Raw genomic sequence first — 17,174 nt, 5'->3', positions numbered from 1 at the left:
AATAATTTTCTTATATTATCAAAAGCTGTCATAAAGTAGTAAATACAATACTAAACCTTTAGTTGATTATGAAAGTAAATATCTCTATTGTAAGACTCAACAGTTTTTGTTCAAATCCGCCTATTTTCCTGTTTTCAATTTTTATTTTGAAAGTCTGTCTGCCTCTGTTGCGCACGACAGCCCATTACCACGTCCTATTTGTTACGACGAAACTTTCTGCAGTTTCCTATATTCTGATAGACACCTCTATCATCCGATAGCAGACATCCTAAGCTTTCCAAAGAGGTGTGTCATTCCCTATAATGCACTTCCTTTGGCTGCTTGACATCCACGCGCAAAGTTCGATGGGGGCTCCAAACCTCTCACTTCATTTTCTCATTGAGAAATAAGAGGAGAGGTTTGGAGCCCCCTTGGGGACACCAGGGGACACTGTTGACAAATGACAGTGTACAGCCTCTGCAGTGTCATGGATCAGTGTATATTTGTTATATATGTTGCCAAGTAGTGTATGAATCAGGAAATGTAAAGTATGACCTCAAATCTGTGTTAGTCTTTCAGTGATGCACTGTAAACTAAGAATCAAAACATGCGTTTTTCTTTTTTTTCCACAGAAATTCTGCATTTGGAGCCCATAAATGGTGAAAAGATGGTGAAAATAAATGATAGAAAGTACTGACATGAAATGGTACAGAGGTCTTATTCATCATAGGCCATTGTGTATGTGTGTCTAAAGTGCACATCTGGAGTTATAAAGCCTTAAAAAAAAACTACAAAATAGGCGGAATTTCCCCCAAAAGAGCCTCTGCACTTAGGGGAATTGTTCCACGCTGCTAGTTTGTAGCAGGCAGTTAGATACTGTAGCTTTAATTCAATTGCAGGGATATCAGGGATGATCCGGGAGAGCTGCAGAACACCTGTACCTAATTTAGTTGGTGCACTTCATATCCACCACCAGATTATACACAACAACCACTTGGTTATCACCCCATTTTGAGTATCTTTAATTTTGTTGAAAGTAGATCTGTTCTTTTCTCCAACAATTGTATTGTTGCCTATGTGCCAACATTAAAGGCAAATTTATTGCAGATAGAACCTTTTTTGTCTTAAGCTGAAGATACACTACAAGATATTATGCCTGATTTTATACGCGATTCACAATCCTGCCGAGTCTGTCCTAGTCAGCAGCAGTCTGCACTAGTTGGGGGTAGTCGGAGTGGCAATTTGGCACAGAAATCTGTAAGTGTATGAGGGGTACAGATTTAAATCGGCAAGTGTATGATGAGAATAGACTTCTCCCGATCCGAGTTGGAGCATTTCAAACATGTTTGATATTTTTGAGCAGATTCTGGACGCAATCGTGTAGTATAAACTCGTCCAGTCGTTAAATGTGCGATACCCAGTTTTTCAGTTGTCATACAAAAATCAGCAGAAGCCTGTCGTCTAGTGTATACTCTCAGAAGCCAGTCGTCTAGTGTATACTCCCAGAAGCCAGTCGTCTAGTGTATACTCCCAGAAGCCAGTCGTCTAGTGTATACTCTCAGAAGCCAGTCGTCTAGTGTATACTCCCAGAAGCCAGTCGTCTAGTGTATACTCTCAGAAGCCAGTCGTCTAGTGTATACTCTCAGAAGCCAGTCGTCTAGTGTATACTCTCAGAAGCCAGTCGTCTAGTGTCCCAGAAGCCAGTCGTCTAGTGTATACTCTCAGAAGCCAGTCGTCTAGTGTATACTCTCAGAAGCCAGTCGTCTAGTGTATACTCCCAGAAGCCAGTCGTCTAGTGTATACTCCGTCATTTCATAATCTGTTAATATTGTGAAAGTCTTTTAGTGTATCCGAGGCTTTATATCATCACCCATATGCATGAATTTCAAACGTGTGTTAAATGGAAAGTTAAATAGAAAGCTCTGCAATAACTGGTTTGGAAGAGTTTAAACAAGTTCAAAGGCTGCTGTTACACAACTCTCCAATAGAGACCTCTCTATCAATGAGGAAGGACGAACTCATGTGTTTGACATCTACATTATTTTGTTCAGTCAGATGGCTAGTGGCTGGGATACACTGGCCTTGCGAAGACAATCGTATTGTTTTTTACACAACCAGCTACCTATTCTTGTTCATAAACAGTGTTGAAACAGAAAATATCTCCCTCTTTGACCTTTCAGTGTGCAAACAAATACCCAGAGTGCGAGAGAGAATGAGTAAATGAAGTGATTAAAATGACAGGAACAATCAGTCCTCTTTCTCTCTCCATACTTTACTCTCACACTCCCAAGTGGAATCCCGTTGGCCACGAGCCAAACCTGACATTTCATGGAGGAACTGAAATTACAATCAGGTTGAATTTGTGGAGACAAAGGACATTTTTCCCTCTGTCACTCATTTATTATATTCATATCTGAACAGAAAAGGGTATAATGGCCTTGACTCTAATATTGTCTTCCATATTCTGCAGCTGGCTGGATACGGGAACAATCAGTGAAATTATGGTTGCTATGTTTCAGGTTCATGGTAGACAGACCGCAAATGGGGCTAAATGTCCAAGATGGCACACTACCCCTTACCCCTTAGTATATTTATACAGACTGAATGTATGTAGGTACACATTATATTGTATGCTGTACAGATACTGTCCATATGGATGTATATCATCCCTATTTATCTATTCTAATCATAATGCTGCTTAAATACACTTAAGGCCTACTCAGTGGAAAGTCTCCTAACCATATTTAACTCCTTTCCCACAATACGTAAGTAGTAGTAGTTATAGTAGATTGGAGATACCACAAATAGGGCTAAATATCCGAAATAGTAACCCTTTTAAAGAAAATGGCCTTTGACAAACCGAAAAAAATGCCAGTCTAAAAAATCGCCAGCAACACTTAACTAGGCCTACAGACTGCCTTCGGGACATCTGGCCTCTCTCTTAATTCTGTAAGTAGTGCTATTCATGTGCCTAAACGCCATACAAATTATTGCTTGCTCAGTTGTCCCAAAATATTTTAGTATGATTTTTAGACAGTGAATTACAGTAAGACACCCAGTAACAAAATGCTTCTGTACTTGAATTTTAGGATGAGCAGCAAACATGGCTCGTATCTGCCCACCTGTCAACTGGACAAACTGAGATGGACAACAACACGGGTTCAAGTTCAGAAGAACAGGAGAAAACTGTGGTTGAAAGCTATAAAACGAGCAGATTGTGGTCTGGTCCCAGTAACACTCATGAAACTGGAGGACAACTACTACTACTTAAGTTTTGTGAGAAAGGAGTTAAATATGGTTAGGAGACTTCCCACTGAGTAGGCCTACAATATATTTATTTAAGCAGCATTATGATAGATAGATAGATAGATAGATAGATAGATAGATAGATAGATAGATAGATAGATAGATAGATAGATAGATTTCCCTTCAAGTTCCATGACTGATGATTTGACTAGTAGAGGAATGAGACAGATTAGTATATCAACCAAATACAATAGGCTAAATTCCTATTCTTACATGTAAAATTAACATTCGAATCAATCATGGGTGTAGTGGTGACTAAAGAAGTGGGTAAACTGTAGCAGAAATGTTTCAGCTTTTACATTAAGAAGTGGTATTGTGGGTCCCTGGATAAACAACCCTGGTTAGAATGATGATTTTGCAGCCAGAGGTTACATGCACGCTGTAGGTGGGGCGAGGAACCTTCATTCTCGTCCACAAAAGGCTAATTGGAAGGCAGAGCTCAAACAGGAGATCATGACTGAAATGAATGACGAGCTGAAGGGCTGGGTGCTCAAGCCGAGGAGCCCGCCAAGGTAGACCAGCTATGCGCTGCGGCCCAAACACCGCCAGGAAGCACCTGCACCCTCAAACGTGGGCAGCAGGTGGTAAGCCCAATTGCAGGCGCTGCTGCCAATTGGGCATAGCTCGCTGCAGAGACCCTTTAAACTAACTGTGGACTGTGGTGACAGCAAAAGATGGGTTCCGGGGCTACACCTGGCCAGCCCACTACCGAGGGGTTACCATGCCAGCAAGGAGTGAAGTGGTAGTCTGGGGACAGGCCGTGGCTGGAGTTCGTGACTACTATGGGCTGGTTGAGGCCCTCGCGGAGCCTTTAGTGGCTCGAATGTCTGTGATAAAGTATGGTCGAGTCCCCGTCCGTGTCCGTAACATTCACGACTTCCCTGTCTCCCTAGGGTGCTACCAGAAGCTGGGTACAGCTCTGTACAGCTCTGCTGCACAAGTGGGGGAAGGCTATCGCTGCCCACGAAGATGACTTTGGTAGGACCAACATGGTGAAGCACTTGATGCCCACGGGCGATGCAACTGCAACTGCATAAGGGAACAGTTCCAGCCTCTACCACCCCTGCTATATCAAGATAGACCAGTTTTTATATATATATATATATATATGTGTACACCTAGACCCCTCATATTTGCCATTTGTCTCCCTTCTCTTACTCCACCCGGCCTCGACCCAATGCTGCGCAGCAACTATAATTATCTTTATTACTCCACCTATAATGTGTCTTATGTATTTGATGATGGAGTTGTTGAATAAAGGAATAAAAAAACTTTAAAAGCTTTTCCAGTACGTCGATGACGTTTGAAGCAGCACCAAGTCTCAGACGTCATCAATCACGTGGTCATCATCATTTGACACAAGCTCCCAATGAGAACAACTCCTGTCAATGCATTATAGGTAGGCGGGGGAGGCACCAGTAGACCTGAGAGGGGATAAGTTAATGATGTCATACTGGATTAGACTATGGGGGTGTGGCAATGAGAATCCAGCCTAGGGGGTTCTACAGGAGTGCTGGGAGTATGGGGTTCAGGGAAATGGATTTTGGATGGAAGCACAGGGAAAGGCAGTGGAATATGGGCTGAATAATATCCAGCTTAGTGCTCCTAACCCTATTAGTGTACTTCCCCCATGATTTTTCCCAAAACCTGAAGTATATTTTAAAATAATGGAACTTGTAGGAGTGGGCTGATTGTGAATAAGGGTGCCTAGCGGGACAGTATATTAATAGTAGGTATTATAGTTACATGGACATTTACACAGATGGATCTAAGGAAGAGCATGACAAAGTTGCCGTAGGGGTATATATTCTGAAGACAAAACAGGCATTGGTAGGAGGCTACCTGATAATCTGTCAATTTATACAGCAGAAATGATGGCAGTGATAATAGGCCTGCGGGTGGAAGAGGTTCTCCCAGACCGTAGTATTCTGTGTAGACTCTGCTTCTGTACAATTTGTCATCAAATCTTTAGACTATGTTAGACCAGACCTAATTCTGGAAGTTCATCAAAGCCTTTACAGATTGCAAAGAATAGGCAAAGAGATCGTTTTCTGCTGGGCTCCTGCCCATGTTGGTCTTGAAGGAAATGCGGTAGCAGATAAAATAGCCAAAAATGCTGTTGGAATGGACTATATTTTGAATGTCCCATTTGGAAAAGGTGAAGGAATGATGATGAAGTGGCAGGAGAAATGGGTCAGAGCTGACAAAGGCCGAGCATATTACAGAGCATATTACAGGATCCAAAGGTCCATAAATGCAAAATGTTTTCAGTTGGGAAACAGGAGAGATGAAGTCAAACTTACAAGATTAAGGTTTAATCATACAGGACTCAAGAAGATCATGTTCATGGTAGGGAAGGTGCAGTCAGATGAATGCTCAGAGTAAGATGGTAGAGGATGTGGAACATGTACTCATGCATCCCAGTAGGTTTATTGAAGAGAGAGAGCAGCTTGAGCTGAGGATTGTAGCAGCAGGGAGGGAGTCTGGGAACTACAGGGAAAGGTGGATAGTGCTCAGAGAGCCATTGTACATTTTTTGAGAGATACACAGTCGTATAGCAGATTTAGGTAGGTCTATCTATTAAGTTTCCCCAACTCCAGTTCATATGTAGACCGTGACATGTTTGCATACTCCGGTACAGTAGGTGGCGGTATGCACCTTCCAAGCTTAATATTGCAATCAGCCAAAAGAAGAAGAAAACACGCTCCGCCACTTCGGCATAGTGCGCTTCGACGTCCCGGTATCGAATGTCCCATCACTAACATTTGTCACTCAAAACATTTGTCAGACCCTGTATTTAGCTATATTTGCTATTGAAGAAAAACGCCCACAATGACAAAATACTGTGCAATTTGTGGAACCAAGGATTCACCAGCACCGGCGGGAGTGAGTTTCCATCATGGATGTATTATATAAACTGGATACAGCCACTCCATTCACTGGCCGCTATCAACAATGAAGCCCTATCGAACCGCGCCATCTTGGCAAAATTTGTAGTCATTTGACTATTTCCGGTGACTTTTGACTTGCGCAGTTGTGCTTCTCTGGCCGACGCGCGTCCACGAAAAAGTTCACATTTATCTGAAATGTAGACGCGCGTTCCCGGCTCTCTCTGCTCTCCCCGCTTTGATTTAGCAATGAAAACCGGCTTGCATATTAACCTGTTTTTGTCAAATATATCAATTGGAGAAATTATTTTTTGATCCTGGCATCTTAGTTTTAACAGGTTAAATATAATTGAACATGTTTTGTTTGCTAGTAGATGGTATTCATTCCGTTCGCGATAACGTTATTGCAGCCAGGCTAAATTCCTCCAGGGAGTCAGTGACAGGCGAGTTGAAGAGCTTCACTCCCCGCCAGCAGGAGCTTTGGCCGCGGCTACCGCATCTTGGATAACCCGCTGAGTTCCTGGCTGCTATTTCACATTCGCCCTTGATCAATCCCAATACCGATCCATGGTAACAATGAATCAATCGTTCAGATCAGATCGGAAGTGCTGCATGCATGTTACAACATCATTGTTAGCTTTATTAACATAACCATAGCCTACATTTATCTCTCTAACGTTAGGCTATCCATCTTACACCAGTCGGCCATTCGATAAATGGAAGCGGTGAACGCCAACGTTGACTGAAAACACCCAAACTCAGTGTATCGTTTCATCTTCATGCTACACATCAACTCCTTTACATTGTATGTGAATAAATTTGGTTATTTGGCAATTTGGTTTGGAAATGCTCCCTATTTCTGAGGTCCCAAGGTTGGTGAGTATGGCAAGCTATAAGCTATTAATACAAGCATACCGCTCAAAAAGGGCTTAATACATACAACAAACTGATCAGGCTAATCATTTTTTAATGAAAATGACCACAAGACAACCTCCTGTGCATAGTTGAAATGGTAGTGGGATACGGTGATAAACTGGAGTGATCATTTGACAGCAATTATTAGCCTTTTCCAGGAATGGACAGAAATGGGATATTTTTAGAATAACAGGAATTTATTCACATACAATGTAAAGGAGTTGATGTGTAGCATGAAGATGAAACGATACACTGAGTTTGGGTGTTTTCAGTCAACGTTGGCGTTGACCGCTTCCAGCTATCGAATGGCCGACTGGTGTAAGATGGATAGCCTAACGTTAGAGAGATAAATGTAGGCTATGGTTATGTTAATAAAGCTAACAATGATGTTGTAACATGCATGCAGCACTGCCGATCTGATCTGAACGATTGATTCATTATTACCATGGATCGGTATTGGGATTGATCAAGGGCGAATGTGAAATAGCAGCCATGAACTCAGCGGGTTTTCCGAGATGCGGTAGCCGCGGCCAGAGCTCCTGCTGGCGGGGAGTGAAGCTCTTCAACTCGCCTGTCACTGGCTCCCTGGAGGAATTTAGCCTGGCTGCAATAACGTTATCGCGAACGGAATGAATACCATCTACTAGCAAACAAAACATGTTCAATTATATTTAACCTGTTAAAACTAAGATGCCAGGATCAAAAAATAATTTCTCCAATTGATATATTTGACAAAAACAGGTTAATATGCAAGCCGGTTTTCATTGCTAAATCAAAGCGGGGAGAGCCGGGAACGTGCGTGGACGCGCGTCGGCCAGAGAAGCTCAACTGCGCAAGTCAAAAGTCACCGGAAATAGCCAAGTGACTACAAATCTAGCCAAGATGGCGCGGTTCAATAGGCCTTCACTTTAGATTTCGAATCCTGGGGGCTTGGTTTCCATGGACTGCCGGAACGAGCCTCTCATCGTTGTAGCCAGTGGCTCGCAGCCATCAACCATCCTCCTTACCCCGTCAACACACCAAACACTGATTACAAACATATTCGAGTATGCAGCCAGCTTTTCAGCCAGAAGGACTTTGAATATCAGTTTGCGGCACAGTTGATGGGAGTAGCAATGTCAAGTCGTCCCAAATTGAACTCCGATGCAGTTCCGACAGTAGGTCTGTCCATCGATCCACCCTCGACTACCTCCATCGATCCACCCTCGACTACCTCCATCGATCCACCCTCGACTACCTCCATCGATCCACCCTCGACTACCTCCATCGATCCACCCTCGACTACCTCCATCGATCCACCCTCGACTACCTCCATCGATCCACCCTCGACTACCTCCATCGATCCACCCTCGACTACCTCCATCGATCCACCATCGACCAGCAGCCAGGGGCTTGCCCGGGTCAAGTCACGTTACTGGGGATGGAAAGAGACACATCGAGGAACCAACCACGTCCACGCCGCACAAAGTCCAAAGAACTCGGGTAAATGAAACATCTGTGCGTCGGTTGTCATCTTTTTTTGTGAAGGTGTGCGATCGCATATTTGTGGGTTTGTTTAACTAACTTGATAGAGTAGTCTAGGCTAGAGCTAGGCATGCTGCTTCCTACTCTCTCTGGACACCGGCTCCAGGTCTAAACCAATTCATCTAAAACGATCGCTTTAGATTCTTTGGTCGGAACTAACAGAGACTAAGAAATAAGTAGTGTGTCTGTAGAATGAAAAATAAGAATGCGCTCAACTCAGGCCAATCTCTTGACAACTGGGTGCTAACTTTAGATTGTAAATGGACTGCACCTATAGCGCTTTCTAGACCTGGTCCAGGGCAATATCCTCCAGATAACGCCCTGTTATAACGCCCTGTACTCTCAATGCAATTTGCCTATGAAAGCGCTTCCTCGGCCCGGTCGTCCGAGTCTACAGACAAAACCGTTTCGTTACTCGCCAAAGTAAACACATCGTTGGAAAGATGAAAGCCTTTTCTCCTGAAGCGCTACAGTTTGTAGTCCCCCACCTTTATTTTGTCTTTAGAGTCGGACGACCGGGCCGATGAAGCGCTTTCATAGGCAAATTGCATTGAGAGTAACAGGGCGTTATCTGTAGGATATCCTGGACCAGGTCGAAGCGCTTTCCCACTTTAGCGGCACTCAAAGAGCTTTATAGATTTTTAGACCTGGTTCGTCGCTCTCCGCTTTGTTTAGTTTACTCACTGCTGCCGCCTATGTTGGGGATGATGCATTACATCTTAAATGGCGTTGAGAGACTCGCGTTGAGGAATCTGATTAGCGGGAGAACATTTAGGCTGAGTTATTAACTGGCAAATTTTCAACTTTAAAACATGTATATAATGTAATGTAATGTAATGTAATGCATCATCCCCAACATGGGCGGCAGCAGTGAGTAGGCTAAACAAAGCGGAGAGCGCCGAATCGCCGGTAGAAGAAGACAGTCGATGTGCTGTGGATATAAAACATTTAAGTGTACAAATTTGCCCTTTATTTGAAAGTTGGGGGACTAGAAACTGTAGCGAATTCGGAGAAAAGGCTTTCATTTTCCAATTATGTGTTTACTTTGGCGAGTAACGAAACGGTTTTGTCTGTAGATTCGGACGACCGGGCCGAGGAAGCGCATCATTAGTAAATTGCATTGAGAGTAACAGGGCGTTATCATTGAGAGTAACAGGGCGTTATCATTGAGAGTAACAGGGCGTTATCATTGAGAGTAACAGGGCGTTATCATTGAGAGTAACAGGGCGTTATCATTGAGAGTAACAGGGCGTTACGGTATTTTCACTCAATTCGCTCAGAGGCAACATGTCATGGTAAAGGCTATAAGCCTAATGATCCAATGTAGGCTAGGCCTACTCATAAAAAGTTTAACACTGAAAATATTTAAAAGTAGGCTATTCTTGGAATGTGTAGACTATCTGAACTGTGTTCTTCTTTTCTTCATTCTCGCAAATGTCTCAATTAGGCCTACAGTACATTGCTGAAGTCCACCCTCTCAGTCATTTCTCTCTCAATAAAACGCATTGCCAGATTTTGAGAGACGATTCTCACTCATTGAAGACAGCAGATATGTTTTAATTAGTTTAAGATGACTGAAAGTGCGCTCTGCCTGTGCACCGCTTATGGGAATAGTGAGATAGATCTGATATAACCAGGCCAGGTCCGGCCTGGATTATGTGTGTTGGTTGGCTTGTTTCTGTGCGGGACTGGTAGGACGGTAATGTCTGATAAATAAAGATGGGTCTTGTCACCTGGACACATCAGTTCCAATGCTTCCAATGCTAATCCAGCACAATGAGAGCGGGATAGCCAGTTAGCTCATGAGCTCACAACAACTAGCAGCAGCTTCCATAACATTAATGGTAGCGGTCAGTGGCTAAAGCAGTTACACTGATGATTCCTGTAATGTAAAAATGCTATTTTGCTGCAATGGGTTCAACTTTTGTTTCTGGATAAAGGTCATGACTTGCTGTTTTGCCCTTCCCTTTAGGTGGTGAATAAGTAGACCCACGACACAGTGGGTTATTTGGACATCTACTAGGATCTTGATATTATATTGATATGAAGATATGAAAGTAAAGTATTTGCGCTTAGAAGTAAATTGTAATTAAAATGGTTCTTAGCTAAGTAACCTAAGTGTAGGCAGACTTGAAAGGTCAATTGTAATAATATCATGAATGAACAATTGTAAACATAGTACTCAACAGAATACGTAATACTCAAGTCTTGAAACTTGAAACTTTTCATAAATGCTTTATTAAACATACAGACATGCACATTAAAAGTAGCCATAAGTTGTTATTTTGCATGTGCTCTCAGGACATGTTGTGGTTGTGGCCATCTTTGTAAAGAAGAGAGGCATGTAATGCACATGTATACAGTATTACAGAGTCAGTTGTCTATTGTATAGACAAGGTGTTCAATTGCTCAAATTTTGTCAGGTGTTGGTTCGAGTGTACAGTGGTGCAGAGTCAGTTGTCTATTGTATAGACAAGGTGCAAGGTGTCACGTGTTCACTTGTTGGTCCAGGGGGTGGCATGTGTGCCATTGTTATAATTAGAGTGAGGGCCTATGGATACAACCAGAGTACTATAAACAACTGACTCTGCACCACTGTACACTCGAATCAACACCTGACAACACTTGAGCAATTGAACACCTTGTCTATACATTAGAGAACTTACTCTGCAGTACTGTATACTACTGTACAGTATACTTGACATGTTATGTAATTGCACTGCCTGTATCATGGACACAGTCACAGCCATCCATGATCAGATACTGCTGTCTGGCCATGTCCTGTCCGGGTGGGGCTTGCACCTGAAGACCATCTTTGGGGGTGCTGGACATCAGCGTTGCACAGCAGCCGACACCTGACTGGTGTTGCATCACAGTGTTCTCTGGCCTCAACCACACCAGGCATCCCAGCATCAAAGCTGCAAAAGGAACAGAAGGGAGATAGTGCATTAAAATATTGGCCACAAATAAAATACAACCATACCATGTCCATAAAATGGAATAGCTAATACATGCAGACAATGATAATTACCTGATAATTACTGGAAAAGAAGTTTTGTGCAGTCACCGATGGTTCTCGTTGGCCTTTTTCACTGTGAACTTTATCTTTCTTTCTTTTGCATTTGTTTATCAGTTTCTTTGTAAGAATAGAGCAGGGGAAGGATAGTGCTAGGCTAGGGGAGGGAGTCGGGAGCCTATGGCTTCTGGTTCGGAAGGGAGTGGGGGGGTCGAGGGAGGTGGGTGGCAGACACAGGGGACTAGGGGTAAGAGAGCAGCACCGAGTGAGGGAAATGAGAATGTACCTGAAAAACAGAGGAGAACCCAAAGCCCGGAGGAGCTTGTTGTGCTGCTCAGAGTAGAAGGAGCTAAACCTGGGGATGCGGGGTTCAAAGCAATCAATCCGTTGCAGATTGACTCGACTTTACGGAGCAAGATAGGCGGGTTGTGGCCAAGGTATTGTTTAATGGTGTACTTAAAGTGACTTGTGCTAACAAGAAGCAATATGAGGACACCATGAGTGTGGGAAAAGTGGTGACCAAAGTAGAGAGGATAAGTATAACTCCAAGAGAAAGCGGGGGAAGTAAGGGAGTGGTTTATGGACTGTTTGCTGGCCTGTCAGAGAAAGAAATTTTGGATAATATTGAAGGTGGGGAGGTAGTAGCCGTAAGGAGATTCAGGAGTAGGGAGGGGGCCAGGGGGGACCCGCCGGTCCTTCTCACATTTAAAGGCACTCAGCTGCCTAGGAGAGTTTATCTTGGGTCAATGGCGTATCAGGTGAAGGAGTATGTGAGACCGCCGCTGCGGTGTTACAATTGTCAAAGGTATGGGCATATTGCGGACTCCTGTCGGGGTAAGAAAAGGTGTGCCAAGTGCGGGGGAGATCATGGAATAAAAGAATGCAAGGCAGATGCCCCGAAGTGCCCTAATATAACTGGGGGGGGGGACCTGGGGCGGCTTATTGGGGGTGTGAGCATACTATTAAGGCCCGAAAGGTGCAGGTTGTGAAGGAGCGAGACAAAGTGTTGTATGCTGAGGCAGTTCAGAAAGTGACGAGAGAATGTGGAGAGGAGGGTGGAGAGGGGAGAGGAGGGAGTGTGGAGAGGAGGGAGTGTGGAGAGGAGGGAGGAGGGAGTGTGGAGAGGGGAGAGGAGGGAGTGTGGAGAGGAGGGAGTGTGGAGAGGAGGGAGGAGGGAGTGTGGAGAGGGGAGAGGAGGGAGTGTGGAGAGGAGGGAGGAGGGAGTGTGGAGAGGAGGGAGGAGGGAGTGTGGAGAGGGGAGAGGGGAGAGGAGGGAGTGTGGAGAGGAGGGAGTGTGGAGAGGGGAGAGGAGGGAGTGTGGAGAGGGGAGAGGAGGGAGTGTGGAGAGGAGGGAGAGGAGGGAGGAGGGAGTGTGGAGAGGAGGGAGGAGGGAGTGTGGAGAGGGGAGAGGAGGGAGTGTGGAGAGGGGAGAGGAGGGAGTGTGGAGAGGGGAGAGGAGGGAGTGTGGAGAGGGGAGAGGAGGGAGTGTGGAGAGGAGGGAGTGTGGAGAGGGGAGAGGAGGGAGTGTGGAGAGGAGGGAGTGTGGAGAGGGGAGAGGAGGGAGTGTGGAGAGGAGGGAGGAGGGAGTGTGGAGAGGAGGGAGTGTGGAGAGGGGAGAGGAGGGAGTGTGGAAAGGAGGGAGTGTGGAGAGGGGAGAGGAGGGAGTGTGGAGAGGAGGGAGTGTGGAGAGGGGAGAGGAGGGAGTGTGGAGAGGAGGGAGTGTGGAGAGGGGAGAGGAGGGAGTGTGGAGAGGAGGGAGGAGGGAGTGTGGAGAGGAGGGAGTGTGGAGAGGGGAGAGGAGGGAGTGTGGAGAGGGGAGAGGAGGGAGTGTGGAGAGGGGAGAGGAGGGAGTGTGGAGAGGAGGGAGTGTGGAGAGGAGGGAGTGTGGAGAGGGGAGAGGAGGGAGTGTGGAGAGGGGAGAGAGGAGGGAGTGTGGAGAGGAGGGAGTGTGGAGAGGAGGGAGTGTGGAGAGGAGGGAGTGTGGAGAGGGGAGAGGAGGGAGTGTGGAGAGGGGAGAGGAGGGAGTGTGGAGAGGAGGGAGTGTGGAGAGGAGGGAGTGTAACGCTGGGGAACAAGAGAGTCAAGACAAACAAGTGTCCAAACGCGCAGTCGGATATGCTGATAATGAGCAAGGAGTCGTTTCTGTCATTTGTGGTTGAGGTGCTAGCAGCAGCTAAGCTAATTTTTGCGAAAGAGACGTCTAATAGCTCAGATATCTTTCGGGAAGTGGTGGGGGCAGCTGAAAGGTTTCTTGGGGCAAAACAGGTGCCCGAGAAGTTACACCAGCACATTTCAGCTGTAAGGAAGAGAGAACAGAGGCAGAGGGAGGACAAGGAAGGGGAAGAAGACATAACCGATGATGTGGGGCATAATTAGCATAATAATGTTCAGTGTACTCCAATGGAATTCCCGGAGTTTAGTGAGGAATGGACAGGAATTTTAAAAGTATGTTGATAGGCTTGAGAGTGAGCCAGAGGTACTGTGTGTGCAAGAGACATGGCTGCGGCCATGCCTGGATTTCATAATCCCAGGGTATGAAAGTGTGAGACTGGATAGGGCAGAAATAAAAGGGAGAGTGTCAGAGGAGGCTGACATAAATCATGGAGGCTTTCATCAAGAATGGGCTGCAGTATAGGAGAGGGGGAATAGACAGTGACCTTGAGTGTATAGCAGTGCAGGTTTGGGACAGTCAAAAACATAGGGGTGAAATGAACAGCGCTGAGGGTGGTAATGAACAGCGCTGAGGGTGGTAATGAACAGCGCTGAGGGTGGTAATGAACAGCGCTGAGGGTGGTAATGAACAGCGCTGAGGGTGGTAATGAACAGCGCTGAGGGTGGTAATGAACAGCGCTGAGGGTGGTAATGGAAACGGTAGGGATCGCAGCTTTAATAAGAGTGTGACAGTGATGAACTTCTATAACCCCTGTAAGCCCATGATAATGGCAGACCTGGATGATGTGATGGAGAAGGCAAGGTGCCCTGTTATATGGGCAGGAGATTTTAATGCACACAACCCGTTATGGGGTAGTGTGCAAAGAAATAGCAATGGGGGTGAAATAGAGGAGTTTGTCGATAAACATGAGCTGGTAGTCATAAATGATGGGAGACCAACAAGATATGATATTGCGAGGAACATGTCTAGTCACTTAGACCTAACGATAACATCTCCCAGTTTAGCTAGAGTTGGGGAGTGGGATGTAATGGAATGTAACTTGGGTAGTGACCATTACCCAATTCTGAGCATTTTTAGGAGAGAGTTAAGGAAGGAAGAGGGAGAGGTATAACTTTTCTCGGGCAAAATGGGACGAGTTTCAGGAAAAGGCAAAAAACTTAGTGGGAGAGGCTGATAGTGAGGGCTCAGTGGACAGGTGGAACAACTCGTCTTTGCTCCATGATCCACGACGCAGCTAGCAGTACCATCCCTGAGAAGCGAGAGCCTAAGGCCGAGAAGCGGGTCCCTTGGTGGAGTAAAAAGTGTGACATAGCAATAAGGAACAGGGCGTATCGGCAATTAAGGAAATATCCTATGATACAAAATGTAATTGAATATAAGTGGATAAGGGCTTTGGCAAGAAAGGTCATAAAAGAGGAAAAGAGGAACAGCTGGAGGACATTGTGAACAAATAGGGCCAGAGACACCAATAGGGCAGCTATGGTCTGCTGTGCACAAAATGTCAGGGGTATATAAAAAGAGGTCTACCCCAGTACTGCAGAAGGGTGAGATGGAGGCAGTGTCCAATAAGGAAAAAGCAGACATGCTTGTGGACTGTTTTCAGGAGGTGCACAGGTCGGAGTGCATAGGGGAGGAGAGGTGTAGGAGGAGGGCAGAGGTATTATCAGCAAACCAGTGGAAATTAGGAAAAAGCACAGAAAATGATAGCCCAATCAATTTATACTTCTCTATGAAAGAGCTGAGGGATGCTATTATGTCTGGGGCAAACACCGCTCCAGGGCGAGGCAGGCTATCGTATGAGATGTTTAAGCATCTAGATGATATGGTGTTGGATGAAATTTTAGCATTGTTTAACACAGTGTGGAAAGAGGGGTGTCTGCCGAAGGAGTGGAAACACGCAGTAGTGGTTCCAATTTTGAAGCCGGGGAAAGAGGCGTCTGACCCTGACTTTATAGAAAGTAGAGGGCTTTTTGTTAATTTCCATAATGGATTCAGGAATGGACGGTCCACAATGGAGTCTGTTGCAATATTGGACCAGGATATTAAAAGGGCATTTAGTAATAAAGAGGTGGTGGTGGGTGTGTTTCTGGATATTGAGAAAGCGTATGATTCCCTGTGGAAGGAAGGATTACTAATTAAAATGTATGATCTAGGAGTAAGGGGGAGGATGTTTAACTGGATCCAAGACTGCCTAAAGGATAGAACAATACAGGTCCGGGTGGGGGGAGTCAGGCCAAAAACGGAATAAATTGAGAACGGTACCCCACAGGGAAGTGTAATTTCACCTGTACTATTTAACATGATGATAAATGACATCTTTGCTAATATAGGAGGGGGTTTTGGGCTTTCCTTGTTCGCAGACGATGAGGCAATCTGGAAAAGGGGGCGAAATGTGTTAATTTTAAGACGGGTCCAAAAAGCACTTCAGACAGTAGAGGAATGGGGAAACACATGGGGTTTTAAGATCTCAGCGTCCAGGTCTAAGTATGTTATTTTTGGTTTTAAAAGGAAGCTACCAGAGGTTGGACTGAAACTGTACAGGTCACCGATTGAAAAGGTAAAGGTTTTTAAGTTTCTGGGTGTTTGGTTTGAGGAGCGAAGGACTTGGGCTGTGCACATAGTGGAGAAGTGTGAGAAGGTGATCAATGTGTTAAGAAGTCTAGCTGGGTGTGAGTGGGGAGCGGACAGGGAGACGCTGCTGCTACTTTATCAGGCCTGATTAGAGCGGCTCTGGACTATGGCAGTTTGGTGTACGGTGCTGCATCAAAAACAGTACTAACTAGGCTGGATGTACTCCAAGCCAGGGCCCTGAGGCACTGCTGTGGGGCTTTTAGAACTTCCCCAATCCAAGCGCTACTCATTGAAATGAGAGAAATGCCTTTATGGGCAAGGCGCATTCAACTAGGATTACAGTACTGGACAAAGCTTAGTGGGAGCAGTCAAGCATTCCCAGCCAGATGTTTGTTGCAAGAGGTGGAAGGAGGTAACCGCTATGAGCCATTCATCGCCAGTGTAAACCAGTGGGCCGGGAGACTAGGACTGGGACAGGGAGGTATAGTAGAACACACAAGTTGGTCACCGCCGCCGCCATGGTGGTTGATATCTGAGATTAATGTTGAGCTCTGTTTCCTCCAGGAGGAAGATAAGAGTGAGGTGAGAATGAGGGTGGAGGAATATCTAAAGGCAGCTAGGGGGGATAAGGTGATAATATACACCGATGGGCCTAGAGATCCAGTTAGCAGGAGGGCAGGGTTTGGGGTTTATATAGAGCAAATGGAGCAGAAGTATAGTATCCGGTTAACAAATGAAAGCTCGGTGTTCACCACAGAACTCATGGCGATCCTTTGGGCGTTAAGGTGGGTGGAGCAGGAGA

The sequence above is a fragment of the Borostomias antarcticus genome, assembly GCF_949987555.1.
Source record: "Borostomias antarcticus genome assembly, chromosome: 25".
In the NCBI taxonomy this organism is placed as follows: domain Eukaryota; kingdom Metazoa; phylum Chordata; class Actinopteri; order Stomiiformes; family Stomiidae; genus Borostomias; species Borostomias antarcticus.
Note: the sequence above shows the minus strand (reverse complement) of the source record.